This window comes from Loxodonta africana, chromosome 1, assembly GCF_030014295.1.
Source record: "Loxodonta africana isolate mLoxAfr1 chromosome 1, mLoxAfr1.hap2, whole genome shotgun sequence".
Taxonomy (NCBI): domain Eukaryota; kingdom Metazoa; phylum Chordata; class Mammalia; order Proboscidea; family Elephantidae; genus Loxodonta; species Loxodonta africana.
In genome coordinates, this window is record NC_087342.1 from 75,037,093 (window position 1) to 75,053,503 (window position 16,411).

Genomic DNA, 16,411 nt, shown 5'->3' on the forward strand with positions numbered 1-16,411 from the left:
GATCTTAGGATTCTTACTCTGTCGTATAGGATCCCTATGAGTCCGAATCGACTCCATGGCAATGTGGGTTTGGTTTTTTGTTTTTGGTTAGGATTCTTGGAAGGGAATTCTTCCACTGAAAGTATTTGCTGCCCTCCAGTGGGGGTTGGTGTAATGTTGAAAAATGAAAGAAAAGTTCTTTGGGGAATGTTAGTGTATGAGGCAATGCACCCAGGAAGTCTGGTTGGGTCAAACTTTTGTCTTTTTTGGCTTTTGTACACCAGGATGAGTCTTATAAGCACACTTACGGATTCCCGGGTCATAGTTAGAGAGGCCTGGTGGCTTTGGGTTGTGTGTGCGTGTGTGTGTGTGTGTCTGTGTGTGTGTGTCTGTGGGGTATTTGAGAAATCAATGCAAGCAAATGGATTTTGCAGCATGTTTGTACAGTTTTACATTTTCTGGAACATGTGTTGCCCACAAATTATGTATCAAAATTCATTATTTTAAGGTAGGAGAAAAATAGCATATATGAATATTTATGGCAGTAACATGAAAGTCAGGAGAAAAATAAAAGGTTTCATACATTCACTCTGGCTTTGGCATCATTCTAGGTCCTGGAGATCCAGAAAAGGAAAAAAGAAAAAAAAAATATGTCTTCATGGACAGAAATTAGAGTGGAAGTCTATTGATACCTTAAAAAAAAGAAAGAAAGAAAGAAGGAAAATATGCATTGTGTCTGACTGTGATTAGTTTCAGCGGTAAGAAAGAGCAGTGCAAGGGCTGAGGTGACAATCAGGTGGCAGAGATAATCAGGTAGAGAAAGTACTTGACAGTCCCATGGAAATACAGTGCGTTGGACCCTGGAAAAGGGACAAGGAGAACGAGGTATCAGATGGACAATGGCCTCCATGCACACCGCCCATCCCCAAGGCCATCCCCACTGCTAGACTCCTTTTCTTCACTAAAATTTCTATCTTGAGGCTTTCTGTCACTTGTTCCAAAAATCTCTTTGTTTCTTCTCTTCACCATGCCCATTTTTGAGGGGGAGTAGAGAGGGTAGGTGTCACTACTGAGGATTATTAAAGACATACAGTTGACATTTGAACTAGATTTTATATCAGGGTGCCTATTTTCTCAGTTTAGCTGGGTGTGAATTGAGTGCAAAGTTATTTGTGTATTTATATATTGATTAATTTATTTTAATTTTTATTGAGCGTCAAGTGAACGTTTACAAATCAAGTCAGTCTGTCACATATAAGTTTATATATACCTTACTCCATACTCCCCCTTGCTCTCCCCCTAATGAGTCAGCCTTTCCAGTCTCTCCTTTGGTGACAATTTTGCCAGCTTCCAACCCTCTCTATCCTCCCATCCCCCCTCCAGACTGTATATTTATTTTTAATCAACAGAAATCCTGTTTTCCTGGCCCAAACATAGACCAAAGCTGGGAACTTGGACTTATTAACACCACACTCTAAACAAACAAGCTAACCAGACAACTGCTTTTAAAAAAAAAAAAGTACTCTTTTTACATTCAGATAGATCTCTGTTTGTTGTCTCCCTCCTCACTCATCCAAAGGAGACTGTCATATACATAATCTTAACTATGACTAGATGACACTATTCTTTCAAGCTTCTCTTTATGTTTTCTATTTCCCCTTTCTGCAGTCCTGCAAAAAGAAAAAGAAAAGAAACACAAAAACTACCTCCAGCAGAAATGAACTTCGCTCCTCCATTTCAAAATAAGACATTCTGGAGCTTGTCTATTTCTTCCCTAGAGAAACATTCACTGGAGAGTGCTCCTTCATCCTTCCCCAGGAAGCCATTGAGAAGGGTATTGCGACCACTGGAAAGGATCAGGTGGATCAGGGCATGAGGATTCCCTTCCAGACAGGAAAGAGGATCCCCGTTGGATCCGCCCTGTGCGTTCCTATATCCTGGAGAGACGGCCTCTTCTTTGTGCTCCCTCAAAGGCTAAAGTTGATTAATTTCCACTTTAGGGCAAAATGTAATAGGCAGAGTACCTCTGTGAAAGCACCTAAAGAGATTTTGATCTCCTGAGCCTTGTATGCTCCGTGGATATTTAGATTCTCAGGGCACTTGTAGGGGATAACATTGGTTCGCTATATTAATGACATACGACTCATTGCCATATGAATAGAAAATGACCCAGCTCCAAAATCCCACTTAGTATATGGATTCTTGGCCACTCCTGGCACAAGCTGTATTCATGTGGATTAGATATTTGTGTGCAGGAAGTTTATTAGGAAATGACAGGGGAACAACACCTGTAAAGAAGTGAGGGATGCAGGGTTAGAAGGGGGAAAGTTGACAGGCAGCAACAGAGGCCTGAGCTGATCCCATGAGGAGCCTTGGAAATGGGAGGGCCCTTCAGAGTTAAGGCAAGAGAGTCAGACCTTTATAGGTATGTATTGAGCATCCGTTACTGTGGGCTGTTCAGAGAGGGAACATGGCCTTGACTGAGGCAGTTCCTTTCAGCTGAGGGCAATTCCTAGAGAGGGCCTCAACTTTGTGCCATGAGGGAGCAACAATTCTGGCAGCTAGGGAAATGAATGCCTTGGTCCTGAAAGGAGGGAACCTGGGTGTCACAACCCAGCACACAACACAGAGAAGAAGGCTGGAGGCAGGCTTAGCAGGCAGTTGCTAAGCAGCAGTAGGAAGGTTGTTAGGTTACTGCAGTAATTCAGGCAAGAGATGCAGGTAGTTTGGGCCAGATTGGTAGCAGTTCAGGAGGTGAGAATTTTGTAGCATGCCGCAGGAGCACCAACAGGACATCCTGACAGGACGAGATGTTGTGATGCCTAGGTAAGAAGTGTGTTTCATTAGCCAGCTTTTGATTTTAGAGGACACTTGAGTCATGAAACAATATTATATCCAATTTATGATTAATAGGCACATGAACCTTAATACTAAAAATAATGGAAATGAAATTAGAAATTCTACCATTGATCCAATTCTTGAAATGCTCATAGGCAATGAAAATGGAAAAACATCATAGCTAAAATTATAATCATGCTATGACTATTTCTTTTGTATAGAATTTTAAAATAGGGAAGTTATTACTAGCTTAAGATAATAATTTCAGATGAATGTGGGATTAATTGATTACTCTGCCAATGGCTTGCTCACATTTAAAATGGTAAAGATTATTTTATATATTTTTTAATGGCTTCTTTTCCCCGAAGGAAGAATTAGTTATCACTTGTCAGGGCCAGTGGTGCCAAGGAAATCCATGTGACTGTGGATGAAATCAATTTTGAAGACAGTGTCTAAAGCAGAATCTCTCCTAAGAGGCTGTAGAACTCTGTGTCCCTAATAAACTATTTTAAAAATATTTTAAAGCACAAAACAAAGAAAAATATTGACCAAATTATGGTAGTACTATTTTTTATGCCCTAAAATATTTATTTTAGAAAATTAAGTCAACTTCTATAAATGAAAAGTAGGAATGGATTTTTTCCCCAAAGTTACTTAGCTAGTGAGAGTGAAGCTTAGAATCTTCTAATTCATAGCCAAGTGGTGGTTTCCGATTCATAGCGACCCTTTTCAGAAAAATACCCAGGCAAATCAAGACGAAAAGGATAGCCTTTTCAACAATTAGTGCTGGGACAATTGGATATCCACACACAAAAAGAATTTAGAGCCTTCCCTCAAACCATACACAAACGTTAACTTAGAATCCATCATAAGCCGAAATGTAAGACCTCAAATTATGAAAGTTTTAGGTATAAACACTGAAGAAAATCTTTGTGACTTTGGGTTAGGCAGAGTTCTTAGATATAACACCAAAAGCACTATCCATAAAGAAAAAAATTGACTAACAGGACAAAATTAAAATCTTTTGCACTTTGAAAGGCACCGTTAGGAAAATGAAAAGACAAACCATAGGCTGGGAGGAAATATCCGTGAATCGAGTATCTCATCAAGGACTTGTATCCAGAATATGTAAAGAAATTTTATAAATCAATAATACTAAGATAAAGAACCAAATTTAAACACACAGAAGATTTGAATAGACATTTGTCCAAAGAAGACATACAAATGGCTAATGAGCACATGAAAAGATGTTCAACATAGTAGATGTAAACCCAAAAAAATAAAGGAAAAAGAAAAAAGCCCAAACTCTTTGCTGTCGAGTTCTAACACATAACCACCATATAGGAAAGTAGAAGTGCCCCATAGGGTTTCCAAAGAACAGCTGGTCAATTTGAACTGCAGACCTTTACTTAGCTGCTGTAGTACTTAACCACTATAGAACCAGTGCTACTCACAGTCATCAAGGATGTATAAATTAAACCACATTGACATAGCTCTTCACACTTACTCTGTGCCTATACCAGAAAACATAGATAATAACCTGTGTTATTATGATGTGGACAAATTTGTACTCTCATACAGTGCAGGTGGGAATGCAAAATGACACAGCCACTTTAGAAAACAGTTTGACTGTTTTTAAAAAGGTTAATAATAATTTTAACATATTGTTGTTACAGGTTGAATTGAATCCTCCAGAAAGATCTGTTGAAAATTTTAACCCTTATATCTGTGTATGAAATCCCATTTGGAAATAGGATTTCTTTGTTCTGTCAGTGAGGCCATATCGGTGTAGAGTGGGTCCTAAACCTACTAACGCTTGAGATGAAAACAGCAGATTAGACTCAGAGACAAGGGAGCACACACTGGGTGGAAGACAGCTGATACCAGCAGACAACGGACACAGGTGAATCTACCTAGAAGCACATAAAGCAGCACAGGAAGTAGGATTGCAGGCTGCTAAAAGATTAAGTTGGCTCCACTGGGGATTGAACCCAGGATCTTCTGCGCGTAAAGCAGATGTGCAAACCACTACACCATGGAACCACTACAAGTATAGTCCCATGGACATCCAGAACAACTAACAAAACTGTATTGGAAGAAGTACAGCCAAAGTGCTCACAAGAAGTGAGGATGGCAAGACCTCCTCTCACATATGACGTGATATCAGAAGGGATCAGCCCTTTGAAAAGGACATTCTGCTTGGTAAATGAGAGGGTCAGTGAAAAACAGAAAGACCTTCAATGAAATGGACTGACACAGCACTGCTACAATGGCCTCAAGATAACAATGGTTGTTGGGATGGCATAAGAGCGAGCAGTGTTTTGTTCTCTTGTAGGGTCTGCTGTGAGTCAGAACCAGCTCCATGGCACAGAAACACAACAAATCAAAAAGTTCAACTAGATGAGGAAAGGCCTCCCCTCAGAAACACACATTGAAGTTGGCCTTCTAGCCTCCTGAACTGTGAAATAAAAGAAAGAAAAAAAAATCCTGTTCTTTAATCCACCCAAAGGACTGGTCCCTCCTGATACCAAGTGGAAAGCATCTACGAAGAGGTCTCACCATCCTCGCTTCTAATGAGCATTCTGGCTGTACTTCTTCCAAGACATTTTGTTAGTTCTTCTGGCAGTCCATGGGACTGTACTTGTTGTGGTTGCATGGTGTAGTGGTTAGCATATCTGCTTTACATGCAGAAGATCCTGGGTTTGATCCCCAGTGGAGCCAGTGGCATTTCAGTCATAGCAGCACTAAGAAACTAAGACATCGTTATGTCAGGGACCACATCTGTTTTGCTACCTTTGTATTGGCAGGGACTGGCACACAATAGTACATCAATACCTGTTGCCATCAAGCTAATTCACTGTTCCATAGGGTTTCTGTGGGGCAGCTGCTAACACTTTAGTTAGCAGCTGAGCTCTTAACGTCAATGCCACCAGGGCCCTTCTATATCAACGTATGTGCTACATGTTGGGGGAAATCCTTCAGGTGTCTTGGGAAGGTGAGGCAGGCACACAATTTTAGTGTGATGTGAGGCCCACGGAGCTATGGCTAGTCTAAAGATTAAATCTTTCCCTCGGGAGCAATTCTCGGGGGGTCAAGCATTGTCCAGTCTTCTCTCAGAATCAGTTCCTCACTGATTTGAAAGTCCATTGAACTAAATTTGTCTTTGGTCTGGGATAGTGACAACTGGACCAATGACCAACATCATGATAAATGGAGAAAAGATTGAAGTTGTCAAGGATTTCATTTTACCTGGATGCACAATCAATAGCACTGGAAGCAGCAGTCAAGAATTCAAAAGATGCACTGCATTGGGTAAATCTGCTGCAAAGGATCTCTTCAAAGTGTTGAAGAGCAAAGATGTCACCTTGAAGACTAAGGTGTGCTGACCCAAGACATGGTATTTTCAATCGCATCATATGCATGTGAAAGCTGGACCATGAATAAGGAAGACTGAAGAAGAATTGACGCCTTTGAATTGTGGTGTTGGTGAAGAATATTGAATATACCATGGACTGTCAAAAGAACGAACGAATCTGTCTTAGAAGAAGTACAGCCAGAATGCTCCTTAGAGGCAAGGATGGCGAAACTGCGTCTTACATACTTTGGACATGTTGTCAGAAAGGATCAGTCCCTGGAGAAGGACATCATGCTTGGCAGAGTAGAGTACAGGGTCAGTGGAAAAGAGGAATACCCTCAATGAGGTGGGTTGACTCAGTGGCTGCAATAAAGAGCTAAAGCATAGCAACGATTGTAAGGATGGCTCAGGACCAGGCAGTGTTTCGTTCTGTTGTGCATAGGGTTGCTATGAGTCAGAACCAACTCAACACCACATAACAACAACAACAACAACAACAGTGACATTACCCCAAAAGTATGAAGGATAAGTAAAGTAGTTGGGTTGAAAAACCAGCAGCATCTCAATGGACTTATGTTTTTATATGGCTATTTATCTTGTCTGGAAATGCAGAAATAAATCCTTCATACTGAGTTGTTGTGAGACACAAACCTTTCAGAAGGATGGTGGGCCATCCCAAGTTTTGTATTGAGTTCCTGTGCTAATCAGGCCTCCTTATCCTCATTCACCTCTGAAATGAGCTCGATCTGTGCAAACTGTATTTCCAGCAAGGACAATTTTCAGAGTGACTGGATATGCTGAACAGAGCAAAAATGGAGTCAGTGAAGATTCCAAATTCTTAGTCCTAAACAGATGGAAGGATGAAGTTGCAGTTAAATGAGATAGAGATCAATATGTTTGGAACAGTTTCAGAGGATAGCTATGAATTCCACTTTGGGATAAGTTAAGTTTAAGATGCTTACTGTAAGACATCTAAGAGGAGATAATCAGTAGGCTAGAGTTACACAGCGGTACTCCAATGAAGACCACAGAATATGTAAACCATGAGATGATGAGCTTAGCCAGGGAATGACAACAAAAACAGAAGAGGCCTGAGAATTGAGCTCTGAGACTTTACAATGTTTACCCAAAAGCCAAAGAGGTCAGGTAAAGATTTAATCAGGTAGAGAAAGTGCTTGACAGTCATATGGATATAGTGCACTAGACCCTGAAAAAGGGACAGGGAGAACAAGGTGTCAGATGGACAGTGGCCATCAGACACACAACCCATATCCAAGGCCATCCCCACTCCCTGCATCATTTCTTCACTAAAATTTCTATCTTAAGGCTTTATGTCACTTATTCCAAAAGCCTGTTTCTTCTTCTCCCCACCCACCCCTTAGAGGTAGAGCAAAGAGGTTAGGTGTCACTATCTAGGATTAAAGAAATAAAGGTGACGTTTAATCTAGGTTTTATGTCAAAGAGGCTACTTTCAATAGTTCAGCTGGGTGTGAGGTGAGTACAGCAATGTCTTCTCGTGACCCAGCACAGGCATCAAACCAGGGACCTTGTCTTTATTAGCACCACCTAACCACCTGAACTAGCCCGCCACCAGTAAAAAAGTTATTTTACATTTAGAAACTGCTAAGGATGTTGACTCCCTCATCACTCATCAAACGAACCCTCTCATTTACCCAATCTTAACTATTACTAAATGACACCATGTTTTCAAGTTTCTCTTTATGTTTTCTATTTCCCTTTTCCACACTCCTGCAAAAAGAAGAAGAAACACAAAAACTGTGCCTCCAGCAAAAAGACGTTCTGGAGCTCATGGAATTCATCTGAGAGAAACTTTCACTAGAGAGGGTTCCTTCATCCTACCCCAAGAAGCCTTCGAGAAAGATTCAGAGACTTCTGGGAAGGATTTGTTCAATTTGGCCCCAGCTCAGGACAAGAGGATTCCTCTCCAGAATGTCCCAGGTGGATCAGCCCAACCTGCTACTAAATCCTGGGGAGATGCCCTTTTTCTGTGTTCCGGGAAAGCTAAAGTTGATTAATTACAATTTAGGGCAAAATGTGATTAATAGGCAAAATACCTCTGTGAAAGTATCTAAAGAGACTTTTCTCCCATGAGCCTTATATTGTCCATGGCTAGTAAGACTGTCTGGACATTTGTAGAGGATAACATGGGTTCACTATATTAATTGCCACAGGAATGCAGAGCGATCCAGCTTCAAAATCCCATTTAGTGTATGGTTTCTGGGACCACTCCTGGCACAAACTGTATTCAAATGGGTTAGATATTTGTACACAGGAAGTTCATTAGGGAATGCTATGGGAACCACACCTGTGAGGGAGTGAGGGAAGCACGATTACAAGGGGAAAAGTTGACAGGCAGCAACAGAGGCCTGAGCTGATCCCTTGAGGAGCTCTGAAAATAGGATGGTCCTTCAGAGTTGATGCAAGAGAGTCAGACCTTTATAGGCATGTACTGAGCAGTCATTAGTGTGGGCTGCTTTCAGAGACAGGACATGACCTTGATAAAGGCAGTTCCTTTCACCTGAGGGCAATTCCTAGAGCAGGCTTCAAATTTTTCCCATGAGGAATCAACACTCCAGGCAGCTGGGGACATGAATGCCTTGGTCCTGAAAGGAGGAAACCTGGGTGGCACAACACATCACAGAGAATAAGGTTGGAGGCAGGCTCAGCAAGCAGCTCATAACCAGCAGGAGGGAGGTTGTTAGGCTACTGCAATAATTCAGACAAGAAATGCAGGTAGTTTGGGCCAAATTCATAGCAGTTCAGTAGTCGAGAATGTTGTATCATTTTGAGGTAGCGCCAACAGGACATCCTGACAGGAAGAAAGGTTCTGATGCCCACATGAGAAGTGTATTTCTTTTGATTGTTGATTTTACTGGAGTATTTTTTTATTTTTATGAGTCCTAAAACAATATATCCAGTTTATGATTAATATGCACATGAATCTTAATACTCAAAAATAATGGAAATGAAATTAGAAATTCTACCATTGATCCAATTCTCGAAATTCTCAGAAGTAATGAAAATACAAAAATGTAATCCCTAAGAATATAATCATGCTATGACTATTTTTTTATGTAGAATTTTGAAATAAGGACCTTATTTGCTATATTAAGATAATGATTTTAGGTGAGTGTCATATTTGATGAATTGACTACAGTGCAATTGGCTTCTTTTCACATAAAATGCTGAGATAATAAGCTGATTAACCACAAGATAATGACCTTAGCTTTTATGATATTAGAATAAATAGAGAAGAGGAGAAGTCTAAAGACTGAGTTCTGAGGCTGTCCAATGTTTACCCAAAAGCCAAAGAAGCCTTGGGATCCAAATGGGCAACGCTGTGTTCCTCTTTAAAGCAGTCACTTCTTTCCTACTCATCATATTCAGATTGAATTCTAACCTCCATACTGTACAGGACCTTCCCTGACCTCCCTGTTCCTACACCTATTATTCCACTTACCTTCTCTTCTCTGAGGGCTCTGATTCAAACCTACACCTGAAGCTCTCCTACTCCACTTAGTCTCTATCCTGTTCACCCAAGATCAGAATCCCCCCTCCATTCAACTGCTCTTCAACCAACTCAATTGTTTTTTTTTTTTTTTTTTTAATTAACTGAAGTGTTGTTTAGCCACCAATTTCGTGATCATTAGGACTGGGGGTGATGCCCCTTTTCTGTGCTCCTCTGAGAAAACCCTGTGATTTTTATCGGTTGTTCTACTCACCAATTTTACTGTAACTAAATTACTATGGGAAAATTTCTCATAATGATCACTTTAGGTGCCCCTTTCCTCCTTCTAGCATTTCATTTTCCTAAGGACATCTGGTACTTCTATTTACCAGCATGAGATTGTGCTGCTCAATAATTTCTTCAAAATAAGTATTAAGGCAAATTTTTGAGAAAGGTTAACGAACAAACATAGGTGTTGAGTGGAATCGCTGTCTAACCTGCCGATCGGATCTCAAAATGGTGTCAAGCTTGAGATTCTGCTAATAACAAACATGTTTTTTGCCTCCTTTACCCCCAGTATTTTCGTCAGGTTGTTTTTTAGCTGCCACAAAAGGAGACACAAAGTGATCTTTCTCAGAGACTGAAAAATCTCTCTAGTCAAAAATTTCTAATACTTGGGAACAAGCACATTTTCGCTGCTGAACACCTTGACCTAGACTCGACCTTCGGAAAGTTTAATATTAGAGCCTTGGTGGTGTAGTGCTTAGGTCGAGGCTGCTAACCAAAAAGGTTAGCAGTTCAAATCCACCAGGCGCTTCTTGGAAACTCTTTGGGGCAGTTCTACTCTGTCCTATAGGGTCTCTATGAGTCGGAATCTACTCGACAGCAAGGGGTTTGCCTTTTTCGTTTGGTGGTGTAGTGGTTAAGAGCTCAGCTGCTGACCAAAAACTCGGCAGTTCCAATCCACCAGCGGCTCCTTGGAAACCCTATGGGACAGTTCTACTCTGTCCTATAGGGTCCATGTGAGTCAGAAAGGACAGGAACAATAGAAGGCAGATTGCTTCCAGTCTCCGAGGGAAGGACAGTGATTCAAGACAGCTCACATGAAATGAATAACAAATAAGAGTCAGGTACATCACATTGGTCATCTTCCTGCTATAAAACAGATTAAAGGGTTTCGAACACAGAGATTACACGTTCCAGAACAGAAAATATTAGTGATACAGAATAGAACTTCCTTTGATGCTCAGAATAGAGCTTCATTTGAAGTCTAATAGACTCACTCGCCACAGATTACACTTCCATAGATCCCCACCACCCTCACGACCCTTGGATAGCAGAAAACTGGCCACAGCCAGACACCCACACCCTCTGCTCCTCGGTCTCTCTGGCTAGTGCCGAGGCACAAATTGCCGAGGACCTACTGAAACCAGCCCTTTCGTCCTGTTTCCTAAGGGTTCATGTTCAGGCATCGGGAGATAAAGATCATTGAGTCTTCCACCAGCAGATAAATAAGATCAGAATTTATCAAGAAATTTCTTGAAACTTGCCGGTGATTTTCCTGGTGCTTGTAAAGGAATTGGGACCCTGGGAGTAGCATTTCCTTGACTATGATTTCTCGAGTTTCGATACTGCTGATTATAAGAATGGGAAAGTACAAATGTTTCTCTACCTGAAAATACCCTGAAAAAAAAATTTTTTTTTTTTTTGAAGGAAAGCACATATTTCCAATTAATCAATTACAAACGGGAAAGCAATGTAGAGAAGTGAGTTTCCCTAGTGTAGTGGTTATCACGCTCGCCTAACACGCCAAAGGTCGCTGGTTAGAAACCCGGGGGAAACAAACTGGGCATTGTTTCTGTGAGTTCTGAATTTCACTGCACAAACTCTTAATCCGAACATGCTTCAACTAACCCCTTAACCTTCGTTTTCCTTTTGTAGCACCTGACTTTAAATTAAAAGAATATTGTGCTTGACTTACCTCCTCACCCGACCCCGGATGCTTGTCAGGTTTTCCATTTCCTTCTGGGTTACAATAGTTTCTGCACCCGGTAGAAAAGCGAGGTCTCCATCGTTCTCTGGCACAGGATTCAAAGTGAAGACTCCGGAGACAACAGAGTGGCTGCTGTGTACAAAAAAAAAAAAGGTGCCGTCAGGTCACTTACGACTCACAGAGACGCTATGGGACTCAATATAACAGCCCCATTAATTTTCCTAAAGTAGCTCTTAGATTCGAACTACTGACGTGTCGGATAAAAACCAAAGCTGTTAAGCAAATCGCCACCAAGGCTCTGGACATGAAATAAACCAAAAATAAAACAAATTTTAAAGTTAAAAAAAAAAAAAAACTCGTTGCCATGGAATTAATTCTGTCTCATAGCAACCCCATACAACGGGGTAGAACTGCCCCACAAGGTTTCCAAGGAGCGCTTGGTGGATTTGAACTGTCAACCTTTTGCTTAGCAGTCATAGCACCTTACTACACCACCAGGTTTTCCGGACATGAAATAGGGGATCTTAAAGGTAGGTACGTGCTTGGCCAAAAGTAGTGAGGCTGAAGCAAGCCGCATAGACTAAAATCTATTTTTATTTATAAGTTTGGTAAGCGGTCATAGTTAATACTGGAAACCACTATGTGTGAGTGCTTGTTAAAATCAGTATGGAAAGTTCCAGAAAGGAATAACAGTACAAGCTGAAACTCAATATTTTCACTGTTTCCGTACCTAGGGGTGGACTGTTCCATGAAGAGTACCGTATCTTAACCAACAAAGAACTGTGCCACAGGCAAGTTATGCTCTCACAAAGGAGCTTATTGCAATTTCCTTTTGCCTGCCCTGAGAACCTGTTGAAAGTCACCAAGCCAAGAACAGATGTTGCCAGGCTGTTCCCAAGGAAATGGAATCTAGCCAACAAAGATTCCTTAAATGAATCATGTATTCCCAAAGGTGATGTTTCCCACCTTTGACAATCATGTAACTTTTCTTAATTTACTTGCTTCTGTTACAGGTTTTTTTTTGTTGTTGTTGTTACAGTATGTTGGAGACTCCCTGCTTGTGATTCAGTGGCTTCTGCTAGTCTCTTGTGCCCAGCACACACTGGCAAAATCCTAGTGGCAATGATCATCTTTCTCCTTGCTTAATAAAAATCTCTTTTGATTAAATTTGACTGTGGGGTCATTTTCTCCTATGACAGACAAGATGGTGGCTGTCAAGGGAGCCAGAAATAGTCACAGTCTGGATACATTTTGAAGATAGAAGAAAAATTTCTGACATACTTGGGGTGAGGTATGAGAGAAAGAGTAAAATAAATGATGACTTCGAGGGTTTTTTTGCCTCAAAGACTAGAAGAACTGAGCTGTCATTAACTGAAATGGTGAAGCTTGGATGTATTAAGATTGTTAGAGAAAAGTGGGAGCTCAGTTTTAGGCTTGCTAACTTTTAGATGCCTAGTACAAAACATCCAAGTGGCAATGCCAAGGAATCAGTTGTATATACAAGACACAAGGTTGGTGGAGTGGTCTAGACTACAGATACAAATTTGTGAGTTGCAGGCATATAAACCAAAAAACCAAACCCATTTCATCAAGAACTTAAGGGCTCAGCTGCTAGCTGAAAGGTCACCAGTTCAAACCCACCACCCACTCTATGAGTGAAAGATGTGGCAGTCTGCTTCTCTAAAGATCATAGCCTTGGAAACCCTATGGGCAGCTCTACTCTGTCCTATAAGGTTACTAGGAGATGATGTAGGCATACAGATGATTTAAACTATGAAAATGGGTGAGATTCCCAGGGAGTGAGTGTATATAGATTACAGGTTCAAGGACCAATCTGTGGGACTTTCTAATATAGAATGGGTGAGGAGAGGCTAAAGAAGCACAGGACATTGAGAAGGGTGAGCCAGAGAAGTAGAAAGATAGGATAGTAGTGTCTTGGAAGCCAAATTAAGAAAAAAAAGAAAAAACTTTTACGACAGTAAGTATGTTTATTGACACTGAGAAGTTGTCTTAATTTCTTAGTGCTGCTGTAATAGAAATACCACACGTGGTTTTCTTTAGGAATAGAAATTTATTTTCTCACAGTTTAAGAAGCTGGAAGTCCAAATTCAGGGTACTACTGTAGGGGAATGCTCTCTCCCTCTTAGCCCTGGGAAAAAAACTTTCTCTTGGTTTGTATAACCCCAGAGTTCCTGGTTCCTTAGTAATCATCAGGTGTGTTTCTGTCTTCCTCAGTTATGCTCTCTTATCTCAGTGCCAGTCTGTTCTTTTTGTATCTCAAAAGTGATTAAATTTAAGACATACCCTACACTGATACCGCCTGATTAACATAAAAAAGAAAACTGATTCCAAAATGGGTTTAAATCTTCAGGTATGGAGGTTTGGATTCTATGACATATTTTGGGGGGACATAACTGAATCCATAACTGAAGTCAAGGAAGATAAGGTCTTGAAATGTGAGAAGAATTCATTAGTAATCTTGAAAAGGAGTTTCCATGAATTGATGGTGTAAAAAAAAAAACAGAATGTAGTGGATTTAAAAACACAAGGAGAGAAACTGGAGACAGTAAATCTGGATAACCCTTCAGAAGTGATTTTTATAAGGCCATCTGAGAAACAGGGTAATACCTAGAGGAGTTTGTTGGGTCAAGAGAAACCCTTTTAAGACAGGGGACAAATGGCATGTTTCAATGTTCATGGGAGTAATACAATAAGCACAAATTGAGAGGTTTCACACATTTAATCTCACTTTGGCACAATTCTAAGTAATGGTAATCCAGAAAAAAAAATAATAATCTGACTTCGTGGACAAAAATTATGGTGAAGGCCAACTGGTAGATATAATTAAAAAAAGGAAAATATGCATCATGTCTGACTGCAATTATTTTAACAGCTAAAAGTATCAAGTTCGACATTATGAAAGGGCAGCGCAAGGGATGAGTTGTGAGTCAGGTAGAGGACATAATCAGATAGAGAAAGTGCTTGAGGGCCACATGGTAGACAGTGTGCTGGACACTGAAAAAGGGACGAGGAGAATGGGATGCTCTTATGGACAGCGGCCATCAGGCACACACCCCATCCCCAAGACCACCCTCACTCCTAGCCTAGTTTTCTTCACTAAGATTTCTATCTTAAGGCTTGATGTCACTTGTTCCAAAAAACTTTTTTTTCTCCCCTTCCCCTCTTTAGAGAGGAGCAAAAAGGGTATAGTTGCCATTTCTGTGGATTGAGGAAATAAAGTCGACGTTTCATCCAGAATGGGTCTCACAGAGGTTATTCTTAAACTGCAGCTCGGTATACCGCAAGTTTATTTTAAATCAAAAATGTACTTCTTTTCTTGGCCCCTACGGGGATCGAACCCGCGACCTTGGCGTTAAGTCAAAGATCCTGTCATATTCATAAAGTTCGAAGATTGCACACTCTCTTGTCATTCATTCAAGGGATATTCTCTTTTACGCAATGTTAACTATGACCAAATGACACTGTGTTCAAGCTTCTCTTTAGGTTTTCCGTTTTCCCTTTCTTCACTCCCGCAAAATGAAAAAGGAACAAAAACTCTACCTCCAGCAGAAATGAATTCCTCCTCCTATGGAAAATAAGACGTTCTGGAGCTCATCGATTTCGTCCCGACAGAAACATTCGCTGGAGAGGGCTCCCCATCCTACCCCAGGAAGCCTTTGAAAAGGATGCAGACACCTCCGGGAGGGATCTGGTGGATTTGGTCCCCGCTCAGGGCTTTTTTTTTTTTTTTTTTTTTTTTTTCAGGGCGTGAGAATTTCTTTCCACACGGGAAGGAACATCCCCCGTTGGATGTGCCCAGCGTCTTCCTATACCCTGGGGTAACGCACCTTTGTGTTCTGTGAAAACGCCCTGCCGCGTGGATATCTGTTGGTCCGTTTTTGATTTTATTGTTATTAACTGCCTATGTTCCTCTTTCCTTTCCTTGAGGACCACGACTGTGTCGTCTCATTCTTTCGTCCTCTGGTAGGCCCTGTGCCCGCACAGCACACTGGTTGACTCAATAATTGAAGTTCACGAACGGGAAAAAGCGTACAGAAAATCATGTTTGCTGATGATCAAGTCCTACAAAAATAAAAAAGCTCTAGATTTTGCTAACCTGAAAATACATTCTTTCAATCATTACCTGCAATATTCAAACAGTGGAGCTCAAGATGCTCAGATTAGTTCGGAGATGTCAAGCTGCTCTCTCTGTCCCAGGCACCCCCAGAATAAAAGAAACTCTGAGATGAAGAAGCACAGACATCATCACCATCTCCCACTGCTCTGGGGGCAGCTGCCATCTCTAAACTCAACACAAAGTGTGTGGGTCCGCCATGCCAAGTGATGCTTAAGGAAGAACCTGGAAAAAGGCAGCTAGCTTGTAGCTAAGCAAAAGAAAGAAAAGAAATGTTTGGGGAAGATAGTGAAAAGGAAGGTAGAAGAAAGAAAACAAAAATATATCAGAGTTTTCATTCTTACCCAGTAAATCAAATAAGTGGTACAAGAAAACCGCAGACACAATTCAAAGAATTAGGCGTGAGTGAGGCAAAATCTAAGGATGTTTGTCATCCCAGAAATGGACAATATACACTCCAGTCTAGAAAACCACCCAACCGCTTCTATCTGACCCTGCAGCTTGACATTCCCAGGTCATATCCCTCCAGCTGTCCATCCCCAAGTGCAGACCCACAGGCCTCTAGAGTTCAGTCCTGAGGACCTTGAGCCCTGCTTCCTAAAGGGTCATTTTCTCTCACTAGAAAACATACACAAGAGAAAC

General features: G+C 41.0%; 2 non-coding genes across 2 annotated transcripts; one reads left to right on the forward strand and one right to left on the reverse strand.

Annotated features, from left to right (window-relative positions):
* Positions 1-4,787: 4,787 nt before the first annotated feature.
* On the reverse strand, positions 4,788-4,860 carry TRNAV-UAC (transfer RNA valine (anticodon UAC)). The gene has a single exon. It is a non-coding gene; the product is annotated as a tRNA-Val (tRNA).
* Positions 4,861-5,465: 605 nt separating this feature from the next.
* On the forward strand, positions 5,466-5,538 carry TRNAV-UAC (transfer RNA valine (anticodon UAC)). Its single transcript has one exon. It is a non-coding gene; the product is annotated as a tRNA-Val (tRNA).
* Positions 5,539-16,411: the final 10,873 nt, after the last annotated feature.